The sequence below is a fragment of the Triturus cristatus genome, chromosome 6 (genome assembly GCF_964204655.1).
Source record: "Triturus cristatus chromosome 6, aTriCri1.1, whole genome shotgun sequence".
Lineage (NCBI taxonomy): Eukaryota > Metazoa > Chordata > Amphibia > Caudata > Salamandridae > Triturus > Triturus cristatus.
In genome coordinates, this window is record NC_140589.1 from 1,936,974,900 (window position 1) to 1,936,989,821 (window position 14,922).

Here is a 14,922-nt window from a genome sequence, read left to right on the forward strand (position 1 = left end):
TTGCCAAATAGGGGCCAACAAACCAAGGGGCATATTATCAAGAAATGGCATTAAATTTATCGCTGCTTTAGTGGCAGAAAACTGCTGCTAAACCGGCGATAATGGGCTTGATGATATGCCCTTGAGAATTCCCATAGAAGCCCATGTTCTGGTGTCAACATGGGCTTCTATTGGAATTCTCTGCGGCATATTATCAAGCCCATTATCGCCGCTATAGCGGCAGCTTTCTGCAGCTAAAGCAGCGATAATTTTAACACTGTGCTTAATAATATGCCCCCAAGATGTGTATTGTGCAAATGAGCCTGTTGCAATGATGGGTTGTAGTCAATGAGGTAAATCAAAGTAGATGTTTATTTGTAGATTATAAGATGGTAGTTACAAATGGATGAGTTAGTTCAAGTTGATATAAGGTCCCACCAGGAACTGCATCTCTGCTGCTCAGCCCACTCTCTCCAACTGTCATACCTCCAGTCAGCCAGGCAGACCAACATTCCATACAGTCATCAGGCATTCCATCATTCCATTCACATACCCATGCATACTGGCTAAGCAGCAAGAAATGTAAATACAACACATCCTCTTTCTTTACGAAATCAAAAGACAAAAATAATAGACACAAGCCTAAATGAGAGTAGCATCAATATGCAGAAGGCTTGTTGAAACATTGCATTCAAAATATACATCTTAGGTAAAGAAATGATGTATAATGACAAAAGATAGTGAGGATGCAAAATGAGTGAAGATATATAGAAAGAAATAAAGTGCAAAAGAGAAGATAAGAATTTTACGCAGCACACATCCCCTTTCCTTGGAAAGAATAACCTAAAGAAGAATACAGAAAATTAGAAAAAGCAAGAATGGAAAAATATGACACAAAGAATTGAACTGCATCTCTGCTGATCAGCCCACTCTCTCCAACTGTCATACCTCCAGTCAGCCAGGCACACCAACATTCCATACAGTCATCAGGCATTCCATCATTCCATTCACATACCCATGCATACTGGCTAAGCAGCAAGAAATGTAAATACAACAGAGCCTCTGAATAAAGAAAACCAAAACAAACAAGGGTGAAGGAGGAATGCTAATTCTTATGATGATGTCAAGACTGGAAGCAACAAAGGTCTCCCAAGTGTCCTTATAGATTGCCCAAGAAAGCGCAACTCCTGGCGATGGTGCCGCTCCACACTTAGTCTACACGCAAACAGTGCAAGAGTCTCCTTCAGATGGCCTCGATTAGGGAAGAAAGGTAAACATGGGCAGAAAATACCTACTTGGCAATATTGCTGATTCTTGATTGTGGTTGTAGATGATGCAAGGGTCGATAGGCAAGCACCAGAACCACCCGGGATCAGGTTGTGAAGGAGTCCGGTGTAAGGTCTTTCAGAAAACAAGAATCTCAAGGGATCATGTGGCCAAAAAAGAGCAAAGATAAGAGACACAATGGCGACTGAGTGGGCAATGAATGCAACAGCAAATATGGGAAAGAATGGATGGTGATGCATCCTTCTGTGACAAAAGCATCCTTGTATGTGCTCTGAGCCGGAAATGACATCACAGAAAAGGGTTGACACCATTTTGGATATAAGGCTAGTCATGTCTGCTCTTCAGGGGAATACCATTTCCAAAAACAGCAGACGGGCCAGGAGGAACCCCTTGTTTGACATCCTTCAGCCCTCAGAGTCTTGCTGTCAACTTGTCCACCCACCGGCGTGGATGCATCCGCTGAGCAGCCATGGCCATGGAAGGACCAGCTCTGCCTTGATGACGCGGAGGAAGGGTCCTTGCTGCACGCGGAGCCTGCGAATCAAAGAGCGCCTTCTTACCATTGGAAGGCGTGCGGGTGAGGGACACGTCATTGCCACAGGTGAGGAGAGGGACAAGCCATTGCCACAGGTGAGGAGATGTAATAAAGTATGGGACAGCATTCGTGCAGCCATAAGGATCCTGGTGATAACTAGAACACTACACGTGTGTCTCGCTTCTGGCTAACACTAAAGCAGCCAGCTCTAGAACTAGTAGAATCCTTATCTGTAATGAAGTACCATGAGACCTTGGTGATGAAAGTATAATACTCTTCTTTATTTCAAGAGTAAAGAGATAAGCGTCCTAGCCACGAGCAATCCAGCAGCAACTGCTCACAGGGAACTCTCGTAGCCAGGCACCCAATACATTCTAATTCTAGATCTACACAGAAGGCTTAAGAAATACAATTTAACTACTTTACGTGGAACAGAGAATTTATTTCCTCCAGTTTTTTGTGGGGAGCGAACTCTCACACAATCGCCTACATTAACAATTGTATGAGCAACAGCATGTCTTGTATCAAAAATGGCTTTCATCTTTTCAGACTTAGTATTCTGATGAAGTTTCCACTGAGGATCCTCAGGAATACTAATCTCAGCTCCATACCCTCTCATCCAGGCTTGAAATAATTGAGTATTAGGTGTATGTCCCCTGAATAACTCAAAGGGAACTTTCTCAGTTGTACAATGAGGGGTCAAACAATAGGCCATAACTCTCTCTAGAATCGCATTCTGTAAATGTAATGTAAATTGATACTTGTATAGCGCACTACTCACCCGCAAGGGTCTCAAGGCGCTTGTACGAATACCGCTGTGGAACCCATCCTGGCTTTCCCTGTGAGACGTCCACTCCTGGGCACCCACCAAGGTGGAGGCCAGGCATCCTTAGCATAGTGGGGGCCGTTGTGGAGATTAAGCAAGCTATTGCCCAGAGTTGCAGAGTGGGACTCCATGATTGGAATAGGCACCGAGGCGAGAATTATCAGGTCTGTGGAATTTTTGAGCCCAAGACCCGCCGAGGCGGGGAATTGAACCCTGGTCCCGGGCTAGACCTCTGCATCATGGTCTGCCACTCTAATCATTGAGCCACACTTCTCCACTTCTTCCAGTCGCGACCTTGTTCCTTGGCTGATTTAACAGATTCTTTCAACACATGGTTGAATCTCTCAACCAACCCATTGCATCCTGGGTGGTAAAGAGAGCATTTTTTGTGAACAATTCCTCTTTTAGACAGAAAGTCTTCCATCTCCTTTGAGACCAATTGCACTCCAGTGTCGGTTAAAATGGTCTCAGGAAGACCTTCTCTGTAAAAAACATTCTCTAAAAATCTTATTACATCTCTGGTTTCAATACCCTGAGTGACCTTGACCTCAGGCCATCTAGAATACATGTCAATGAGTACTAATACATAAAACCGACCAGATTTGGAATAAATTGGTCCTAAGAGAGCAAGTGTAACATTCTGCCAACATCTAGTAGGAGAATCACGAATGATCATTGGCTGAGTCCTAGTCTTACACACTTTATCAGACATCCTGCATTCAGAGCAATCTCTGACCAACCGTTCAACCAAAATATCTACGCCTGCCCACCAGAAGCGTACACAAACTCTTTTGATATGCCCTGATGACCATCATGTGCAAGGCGGACAATCTTCTCCTGGAGTGCAAGTGGTGGAACCAGACGTGAACCTCTCCACAACAAATCCTTGTGCAAAGAGAGTTCATGTCTTACATTCCAAATTTATTTTGCATCATCGGAAAGAGACCTAATACCTGTCCATCCACCAGACACAAACTTGCAGACTTCAAGTAATATCTTATCATTCTTTATGGATTCGCGCCTTTCTACTTCCGACACAACGCCTTCAACAATCTCACAAACCTTGAAGCTGTCTATCTCCCAAGAGTCATCGGAGTCAAGAACATCAGAACTTACAGGTATTAATCGTGACAGGCAATCAGCAACTTTATTATCAACACCTGGGATATATTTGACAAGAAAATCAAAATCTTGTAGTGCGATAATCCACTTACAGATCCTGGAGGAAACGGCATTTAGATCTTTCTTGCCAAACAGATCCTTAAGAGGTTTATGATCAGAATGTAACAGAAAAGAAGAACCCCACAAAAAGTTCTTGAGCTTCGTGAGGGCCCAATAAATGCAAAGAGCTTCTTTTTCTATCACAGAATATTGCAATTCTGGTAGCACAAGAGCTCTAGAAAGGAACAAAATAGTTTCTTCTTTGCCAGCTTTGAATTGTTTTAGGACAGCTCCTAAGCCTTTAGAGCTTGCATCCGTAACCAGAACAGAGTCTACAGAGGTGTCACAGCTCTGCAAGGATGGTGCTGACCTAACCAGAACAGAGTCTACAGAGGTGTCAAAGCTCTGCAAGGATGGTGCTGACCTAAGAGCCTTTTTGACTTCATCAAATTCCAATTGACACTGAGAAGTTCAGAGAAATGTTATCCCTTTTTTAAAAAGAGACCTGAGAAGATGAGTGCGGCTGGCGAAATGAGGCACAAACTTATTAAAGTACTCTGCCATACCTAAGAATGTTACAAATTCATCACGAGATTGAGGAACCAGTAGCTCATCAATGGTTCATTCCGGATCCCCATCCGACCCTCTACCGCACCACATCTTCAACAAAGCCAGCAATTCCATCGCACTCCACCTGCACAAAATCATCAACCTCTCCTTCGAGACTGCCACCTTCCCTGAGAACTGGAAGCACGCAGAGATCAAAGCCCTACTGAAGAAACCCAAGGCGGATCCGAGCGACCTCAAGAACTTCCGACCCATCTCCCTGCTTCCGTTCCCAGCAAAGGTCATCGAAAAGATAGTTAACACCCAGCTCACCTGTCACCTCGAAGACAATAACATCCTGGACCCGTCTCAGGATTCCGCAGCAACCACAGCACCGAGACCGCCCTCATCGCCGCCACAGACAACATCAGGATCCTGCTAGACAACGGCGAGACAGCGGCCCTCATCCTCCTGGACCTCTCCGCTGACTTCGACACCGTCTGCCACCGCACACTACGCACGCGCCTCCACGACGCAGGGATCCGAGACAAGGCCCTAGACTGGACCACCTCCTTCCTCTCTGGCAGAACTCAGAGAGTCTGCCTCCCCCCGTTCCGATCCGATGCCTCCGAGATCATCTGCGGCGTCCCTCAAGGATCTTCCCTCAGCCCGACGCTGTTCAACGTCTACATGGAACCACTAGCACGCATCGCCCGACAGCACGACCTCAACATAATCTCCTACGCTGGCGACACTCCGCTGATCCTCTCCCTCACCAAGGACCCCCTCACCGCCAAATCCAACCTCCATCAGGGAATGAAGGCCGTCGCAGACCGGATGGAGGACAGCCGCCTCAAACTGAACACAGACAAGACGGAAATCCTCATCCTCGGGTCCAACCCCTCCGCATGGGACGACTCTTGGTGGCCCACGTCACTGGGGTCCCCCCCAGACCCCACCGACCATGCACGCAACCTGGGAGTCATCCTCGACCAAACAAGTGAACGCAGTCTCCTCCACCTGTTTCAACACCCTCCGCATGCTCCGCAAGATCTACAGATGGATGCCGAGAAACACGAGGAAAACAGTCACCCAGGCCCTAGTCAGCAGCAGACTCAACTACGGAAACGCCCTCTATGCCAGAGCCTCGTCCAAGCTCATCAGCACACCACAGAGAATCCAGAATGCCTCTGCACGCCTGATCCTTGACGTCCCGTGCCGCGACCACATCACCCCCCACCTGAGGAACCTGCACTGGATCTCCGTCGACAAAAGAATCTCCTTCAAGCTCCTGATCCACGCACACAAGGCACTCCATAATACCGGCCCAGCCTATCTCAACAGTCGACTCTCCTTCTACGTCCCCAACAGGAAACTCAGCTCCGCCGACCACGCCCTGGCCACAGTCCCACGCATCCGGAGAACTACTTCCAGAGGCAGATCCTTCTCCCATCGCGCGGCCAGGACCTGAAACACCCTCCCCCTCTACCTGCGACAGACTGAAGACCTGCTGACCTTCAGGAGACAACTCAAGACCTGGCTCTTCGACCAATAGCAGCAGCTCCCACCCCCCCAGCGCCTTGAAACCCTCATGGGTATGTAGTGCACTTTACAAATTATGTGATTGATTGGTTCTCACTAAACATTCTTTGGGTTTATTTCCATCACACGTTAAATGATGACCAAGATAATCTATTTCTTTGAGATTGAATTTGAGCTTGTTTTCGGGAAGAGTCAAACCTCTGTTGCGAAATTGTTTTAGAACACTCCTCAATCTTGAATCATGTTCGGCTTGCGAAGAGCCATGGATCAATACATCGTCCTGGTAGGATCTTGACTCCCTCTATGCCCTTCAACACATCTTCCATGACTCTCTGAAAAGCAGAGGCAGCGGAGACTAAACCAAAAGGGAGTCGAGTGAATTTGAAAGTCCCAAAAACGGTAATAAAGGCAGTCAGATCCATGGAGTCTGTATCTTTCTTTACCTGATGATAGGCAGAACGTAAGTCGAGTGTTTTCAGAGATGTTGGGAAGCGGATATTTGTCCGCGACAACAGAACGGTTAAGTGCGCGCAAGTCCACACACAAACGCACCTCACCTGAGGCCTTGCGCGCAAGAACAACCGGAGCCAACCACTGGCTTGCCTCAGTCTCATCAATAATACCATCATGTTTTAATTTTTCAAGTTCCAAACGCATGGAATCTTTCATTGCTAGGGGAACATTCCATACTTTGCACGAAACTGGAACTGAATCGGGTTTCAAAATAATGTTATCAACATAGTCGGAAAGACAACCTAACCTTTTATTAAAATCGTCCTTGAATTCAGTTTGTAACTTTGAATCAAAATCATTCTTGCATGTAACTCCTTCCATACACATATCTACACTTCTAATATTTTTAGCGGAGGAGGATTGTGACAAGTCCCTTCGTACAATACAGGGGTCAGTTCCTGGAACTAATGAGACACCTAGGTCAGCCTGGCGAAACCAGCTGATAATGCTGTCACCTCTACATGATATGTAAATTTTCCCGGCAGTTAGTCTTTGTTTATATTCTATACTACCAACGAAATACCCAAAGAGCTTTATGGGTTGACCTCCATATGCTAAAGGTTTGATATCAGGCTTGTATACTTTGACTTTGCCTAGTAATTTTAGATCAAAGAAATCTTTAGGTATAAGAGAAATCTTGGCACCTGAATCAAAGAGCATTCTAATATTACAGTCATTTACAAGAACAGAGTCTACAGGCCCCTTACACTTGTTAAACACACAATAAACTCCCCGCAATGTAGATTCCCTTGATCATCATCAGAGTCATCGGTTTCAAAAAACACGTCTTTGACACGTTTGCTTGATTTAGGCTTCCTAGCTCTACATGCTTTGGAAATATGACCAGTTTTTCCACAGTTGTAACATTTTGATGAAAGAGCAGGACTGGATTTGTCATTAGCAAGATGACCATAGAGATCACAATGAAAACATTTGACCTTAGTATCTTCCTTCCATCTAGAAGTAGAAGAGAAATAATTAGAAGAACGACCCTTCCTAGTTGAATCATGGTCTTTTAAGGAAGATTTGAGAGAGTTTTTGTCGATGGTCTGGACATTTTCTTGATGTTTCAGTGGATTTTAAACAATAAAAGTTTTAGAAAGATTGAAAAAGAAAATTGTTTCAATAGTGCAATAGTGCTGTGTTTGTCAGCGAAGAAATAGTGCTGTGTTTGTCAGCGCTGTGTGACAAACAAGGATTTTGCTGTGTTTGTCAGCGTATTACAAGCAGCAAGCAAATTGAAAGCAGGAACTTTAAATAAATGTAGCAGCGTAGAAGCTGCTCTCGGTGAAAATGACGTCGTAGCATAGCTATGACACTATCCACACAGACGTAAGAACAGTGGAGCCGGAGAAGCGCCTACGCGTTGTCAAGGAGACCAGGATATCGCACGCACAGACGTAGAGGCGCTTGCGTCCGAGAGGAAGCGTCTAAGCATTGTCAAGGAGACCAGTATGATGACGTGTAGACGCGCTGATGCGACGTGACGTAAAGGAACTCCAGGAGAAGCTCAGCGCGTGAGAATTCAAAAGACGCAAGGTGAGCGTGCGTTTAAAGGTCTTTTAAATCACAAGAGTTATGATTTAAATATATCTCTACGAGTGTAGAAAAACGCTGACCAAAGTTCAATTGTTGAGTAAGCGCAGAGTAATGTTAAGCTGCTGGGAGAATTGGCAGGAAATCGTAATAAAAAAAAATATGTCCGTAGTGTAAGTCTTGTTTAAAATGTAAAACTACACAGCATAGTCCCTTATTTCTTCGTAGGGCTTTTCCACAGCTGTAATTGTGTTAGGGCGCTTGAAAAGATAAGTCTCACCAGGTAGAAGTGAAGAGAATATGAAGATTTAAAATGATTCTCCAAGATTTTCCGCAGCTTACGGAGGTGTCTTCAGAGTCTCCACAGCTTACAGAGGTGTCTTCATGAGGACTTTCCACATCCCGGTCATCGTCGCCAGTGTAATGAAGTACCATGAGGCGTTGGTGATGAAAGTATAATACTCTTCTTTATTTCAAGAGTAAAGAGATAAGTGTCCTAGCTACAAGCAATCCAGCAGCAACTGCTCACTGAAGAACTCTGTAGCCAGGCACCCAATACATTCTAATTCTAGATCTACACACAAGGCTTAAGAAATACACAAATGTCATTTAAAGGCATAGTAGACATGACAGTGTAAGAGAATACCACATTATCCCTATGGGAGAAGGGTCCAGGGTGCATGAAAAGCCTTAGAACTATCTCGGCCCAGGGCCGGTGTGGGTGGTCTCTGGCTGCTTCACGGAGGAGCATTTTATAGACTAATTAATACGCCTAACCCTTCATTATTGCAAACGACACAATAAGATAGGCCTACCGATTTGGGTTCACCTCCATCTCAACACGCCTGAAGAGAAGTTATGGGTGAGTATTTTCATCTCTCCAGTCATGTCAAGGATTTCTGCCCCAGAGAGATCTGTCGCTCACAGAACACCAGGGACTCTAGTAACAGCTCTAAGAGGAGGGTTCATGGAGTGATCCCACGGGCACTGGAACAAGAGAGCAGGTCTTTGCATCAGATGTCCTATGACTGCTGGGAGATCAAACCCTTCGGAGAAGCTTTTGTGAGCGAGAGAAATGACATCTTTATGGTGAATAACATCTCAAAGCAAGAGTGGGTTAGAGTAGGTGTTTTTGCACACCCACAGACAAATACAGCGATCATGCGTCCGGACTTTTACTATAGGGCAATCTAAACTGCTCTCTGTCTTTGGTAAAAGGAGAGTGGACTTTCACTCCATGTGGCTTGGTTTGGCAATAATCAAAGGTGGAATCAGAAATGATTGGCAAGTCTCACTAACATAAGAGGACTCATTTAACCTTTATATTCAACATACAAGAACTTCATAAAAAGATGTCAATGTACATACAATCTCACTGATTTCTATTTATTTGAGTAGCCCTGGGCGGTAAACTCCGCTCACTGAGTTTGAAGATTTTTCCCTACTCCGCATAGAGTGCAGAGTTCAGAAAAACTCCACGTAGAGGCACAGAGCAGAGTTTTTCCTCTCTCGCGGGTCGCCAACAATAAGTTGCTGAGAGCGAGCAAGAATAATCCGATGCTAGACCATCTCCGGGCGACATTTCTCAAAGCGGGAGGTTTTGGCAGGTTACTACTGCTCACACTGAGAAATCTGCCGCTCGTGTTGAGGAAGTTGCCAATGTTCTACTCAAACAGCAGAAGGAAGCTGCATCCTCTTGCACTGTGTGTGGTGGCATTCATGCTGATTTTACAACGCGGGACAAACACCCGGCGCTAAACATCAGCGTAAGCCGTGCAACCTACCTCACTCCGCTGCTTATCGAACTCGCGGAGGTCTGCATAGTGCAACTACAAGAACTCCGCCCAGGCCTATATTTAAGATACTCATTGGTAACTATAGACTTTTGTGTTCTGGATGACAACATGTATGTAACAATTATCTGACTCTCTAGGGCTGTGGTCTCGGCCGGTCATCGCTTGCCCTTCACCTGAATCTACCTTACTTTGTTGGTCTTCATCCCTCCCCTTCTTTTGTTCTTCTTCTGTTCTCTCCAATGACCCAGGAATGTGTTGCATAAGGAAGCAAGGGCAGGGCTCCAGCTGAGAGGGTACATACTGAGAAAGTAAAAAAGAAGGGAGGAGAAAATGTTAATTTAAGGCAATGTCAGAGGAGCCTAATATACTCCACAAAAAAATCCCAATGTATCTACACAGTTGAAGAGAAGTAGAGTTGGCTGTTAACTAATGTTTGTGCCCTGCTTCTGGAAGATTGACTGCTAGATGTTCTGTGAAAGTGCATTCGATATACAACCACGTATACCTTTGTGAACCAAGACACCTCCTTGCTGTAGTAACTATTTCACCTATGCAGCAATGTCTAACGCAAGACCACATTCAGGCTTGTTTCTCTTGTGTGTTTCTTTTGATATAAAAAAAGAGCTGCTAATAAAAAAGATACAACCTTAGCATCCTGTCCGGCTTGATAGAAGCTGGTGCTATGGAAGGCGGAGCGTGTTCCTGTATGGTTAGGACAGGTGAGCGAGGGTCGCCAGGCTAGGATAGATTAAGAAATCTCACATAAGAACCTTCTTCCCATTGTGATGTCTTAACCAGTGTCACGGACTGAGACGCTGAAGAACCAAGACCTTAGGGGCCCGGCGGCGCAGGGTACGCCTTAATCTCCTGAGTTCACCTGCTTTGTCGTACAGAGACACGGGACACTCCGTTAGGCATAGAAGATAAGGTTTATTAGCTGCAGCTAAGTACAGTTGTCCCAGAAGTACACTCGGTATGTTCTTAGGAGACTGCCACTTTACTTCGTGGCGCACAATCTTTTATATTCACAAAGAACACTCCCAATGCATACGGGGTCAACCAATAACAAGAATGTGAAAACAAGATATTGAGTAACTCAAATAAGCCCCTCTCCCAACAGTGTTTGTCACCCTTCCCCACAAGTTAATCAGTGGTAGTGTTTGTAAGTCGACTTGCAGGTGGCAGGACACATTTGTATGGCCTAGAGGACAGTTGTGAAATGAGAGAATACGAGTAAAGAATAGCGAAGGCCAGAGGATAAGATAAAGTCAGGAAAGAATGGTGCGAACCAACGGATAGTCGAGACAGGGATCAGTCAAACCAGACGAGGATTGGTGGAGTCAGCCATACCCTGACACCAGCTATAAACAGAGGCAGGAGGTTATTTGACACGTTGCAGTAGGATGAGGGAAAACAACACCTCGTTCCCGCACTGCCTGAGTGAGGGCAACACAAAATGGCGGAAAGACACAAAATGGTGGCTAAATACGAACGAGATCGGAAACTGAATTACCTCAACGTGCATGACCCACAGGGCCGCCCTATAGACGGGGTCATGCAGTTAGTCAGGTAAAAGAAGAGGGGAGTGGTTCAAGCTCTGGGGTTGGGGTTAAGATCCTCCAAGACCCTTTCTGTACATGAACAGAAACAACAATTGTTCTTGTTAGTGCTCTGTAACAGACCAACCCCAAAACATCTGGATCTTTAGTACAGAGCTCTGGTCATATTGTATGTTGTCCTCCTGGTGATTTCTTGTAAGGAGGCACAGGGACATCTTAAGGATTTTGGGGACCAGGGCCAAAGGGATTTTGGGGTCCCTGTTTGGAACAGCTTTGAATTTATGATCCAGTTTCAGCTCTTTCATGCCCTCTTTGGCCACTGCGCAGCCACACTGGTCAAACTTCTAAATCTGTTTGCATTTAATGTTCAGGGATAGTGATGTGTTTTTGTCAATATTATTAATATGCAGCAGCTCACTAATATTATCGCAAATAATCTTTGTGACCCCGTCGTATTTTTCATATGCAAGGACCTGTTTTGATCTGAAACAAGCTTTGTTGATGGATATTGCATGGTCACATCACTCACATTATTATTAGTATTCCAAACAATCTGTTTAAGAACTGTGCAAGGTCATCAGGGCCAGACTCTCTACAGAACAGAGCTGGCTCTATCAGTGGACCTTCTTAACAATACGAAAATCCTTGGGTGCAAAGAAAAACTCAACTAGCATGTAGCGTGATGTGCAAAATCACACAGGAATACCTGTGAGATAATCCCTTTCAGGACGAAAATCCCTCACCCTCCATAGGTGGCATACTTCATCATTTGGGTTCTCGCTCACAGCTCATGTACTGACATGGGGTACCGACACAGGGTACCGACGGAGAGAGCGGTGCATCCTTCCCTAAGCTGTCACCAGGTAGAGATGAGCTATTTATCCGTGCACTGCAGGCACAACCAGTAGTATTCTGGACCCAAGATTGGCAGGATTACTGTTTTGATATTCAAATAGATTAACTTGTATAATCTTACACTATTACACTTTTTTCTAAGCAGCAACACTCTTTATTTTGTTTCTTTTGATATAAAAAAAGAGCTGCTAATAAAAAAGATACAACCTTAGCATCCTGTCCGGCTTGATAGAAGCTGGTGCTATGGAAGGCGGAGCTTGTTCCTGTATGGTTAGGACAGGTGAGCGAGGGTCGCCAGGCTAGGATAGATTAAGAAATCTCATATAAGAACCTTCTTCCCATCGTGATGTCTTAACCAGTGTCACGGACTGAGACGCGCATGACCCAAAGGGCCGCCCTACAGACGGGGTCATGCTGTTAGTCAGATGAAAGAAAAGGGGAGTGGTTCAAGCTCTGGGGTTGAGGTTAAGATCCTCAAAGGCACTTTCTGTGGATGAACAGAAACAACAACTGTTCCCATTAGTGTGCGGTAACTGTCCAACCCCAAAATATGTGTGTGACCCCCAAGGGAGTGCACATCTGGATCAGTAGTACATAGCTCTGGACATATTGTATGTTCTCCTCCTGGTGATATCTTGAAAGGTAGGCACAGGGACATCTTAAGGATTTGGGGGGACCTGGGCCAAAGGTATTTTGGGGTCCCTGTTCTAAACAGCTTTGACTTTATGATCCAGTTTGAGCTCTTTCATGCCCTCTTTGGCCAGTGCGCAGCCACACTGGTCCAACTTCTAAATCTGTTTGCATTTAATGTTCAGGGATAGTGATGTGTTTTTGTCAATATTATTAATATGCAGCAGCTCACTAATATTATCGCAAATAATCTTTGTGACCCGTCCTATTTTTCATATGCAAGGTCCTGTTTTGATCTGAAACAAGCTTTGTTTATGGATATTGCATGGTCACATCACTCACATTAAAAACAAATGAAAGGAAAACAGTATTCCAAACAATGTGTTTAAGAACTGTGCAAGGCCATCAGGGCAAGACTCTCTACAGAACAGAGCTGGCTCTATCAGTAGACCCCTGAAAGGCTAGGGCCCTGAGCCGGGCCGGGCCACTTTGCCCATGCCTTAAAACATCTCTGGGTAGGCAGCTCCCAGTCCAGTGAAGGATAGACTTTGCTAAATTCCATGGGATACTTCCCAAAGAGGGTCCTTAAGAAACCTCCAAGGACAGACTATGTTAAATTCCATGGGATACTGCCCAAAGAGGGTATTTAGGAAACCTCCAAGGACAGACTGCGTTGAATTCCATGGGATGCTGCCCAAAGAGGGTCCTTAAGTAACCTCCATGGACAGACTGCGTTGAATTCCATGGGATACTGCCCAAAGAGGGTCCTTAAGTAACCTCCAAGGACAGCCTGTGCTGAAGTCCATGGGATACTGCCCATAGAGGGTCTTTAAGAAACCTCCAAGGACAGACTGTGTTGAAACCTCCAAGGACAGACTGCGTTGAATTCCATGGGATACTGCCCAAAGAGGCGTTGAATTCCATGAGATACTGCCCAAAGAGGGTCCTTAAGTAACCTCCAAGAACAGAAGGGGGATGGGAGCACACTGCTACCTCCCAGCACAGTTCGCCCCTTTGCATCCTGGTACATGCAGTTCAATTTAAATGCTTACTTGAAATTTTGCAGAGTGTCTCACCAAAGTTGGTGCAGGTTAGTGCTGTTAATCTCTAGACACATGTGTTTCTGGATTTCATCCTTCTTCAGTAGAGATAAAACGAAATTATTCTGGGGTTTGCTGAGAAAGCTGCCACAATCCTTTCAGGTCTCTGTACCTCTCCCTGGCGCACAGGTGCCTCCCATGAGCTCGTCAGCCCAGTGGCTCAAGGGAGCCTTTTTGAAACAGAAGGGGAATGGGAGCACACTGCTACCTCCCAGCACAGTTCGCCCCTTTGCATCCTGGTACATGCAGTTCAATTTAAATGCTTACTTGAAATTTTGCAGAGTGTCTCACCAAAGTTGGTGCAGGTTAGTGCTGTTAATCTCTAGACATATGTGTTTCTGGATTTCATCCTTCTTCCGTAGAGATAAAACAAAATTATTCTGGGGTTTGCTGAGAAAGCTGCCACAATCCTCTCAGGTCTCTGTACCTCTCCCTGGCGCACAGGTGCCTCCCATGAGCTCGTCAGCCCAGTGGCTCAAGGGAGCCTTTTTGAAACAGAAGGGGGATGGGAGCACACTGCTACCTCCCAGCACAGTTCGCCCCTTTGCATCCTGGTACATGCAGTTCAATTTAAATGCTTACTTGAAATTTTGCAGAGTGTCTCACCAAAGTTGGTGCAGGTTAGTGCTGTTAATCTCTAGACACATGTGTTTCTGGAGGAGCTAGCGGTGTGCGCTCCATTGCGGATGTTTATATAAATAGCTCCCTTGAGCTTTGAGCTGACGAGCTCCTGGACGACGCACCTGCGTGCCTGTGCGGGCACTGAGGCCCTTGACGGTTGCTTGGCGGCACTCTCTTCCACCCTTGACTATTTTCTCTACTGAGGAGGGAAGTTATCCCGAAACCCGAGCCATGTCTCGGGTGATATTTTAAAACCCAGGACATGTATCGGGTCTAGAGATTATCTGTCTAAACAAGTACTTACTTGCACCCACTGGGGTGAACCACTCAAGAACTTCATGTACCAGCTTCCCATGGGGCAACCCAGAGGAGGAGCTAGCGGTGTGCACTCCATTGCGGATGTTTATAACCTACAAGAACAGACTGTGTTGATTTC

At 45.5% G+C, this 14,922-nt stretch overlaps 1 protein-coding gene across 3 annotated transcripts in view; it reads left to right on the plus strand.

The window, feature by feature from the left end:
• Positions 1 to 14,922, plus strand: part of LOC146822534 (N-acetylneuraminylgalactosylglucosyl-glucoside beta-1,4-N- acetylgalactosaminyltransferase 2-like) — an 865,225-nt gene that overhangs the window by 812,154 nt on the left and 38,149 nt on the right. The gene's annotated exons all lie outside the window — the stretch shown is intronic.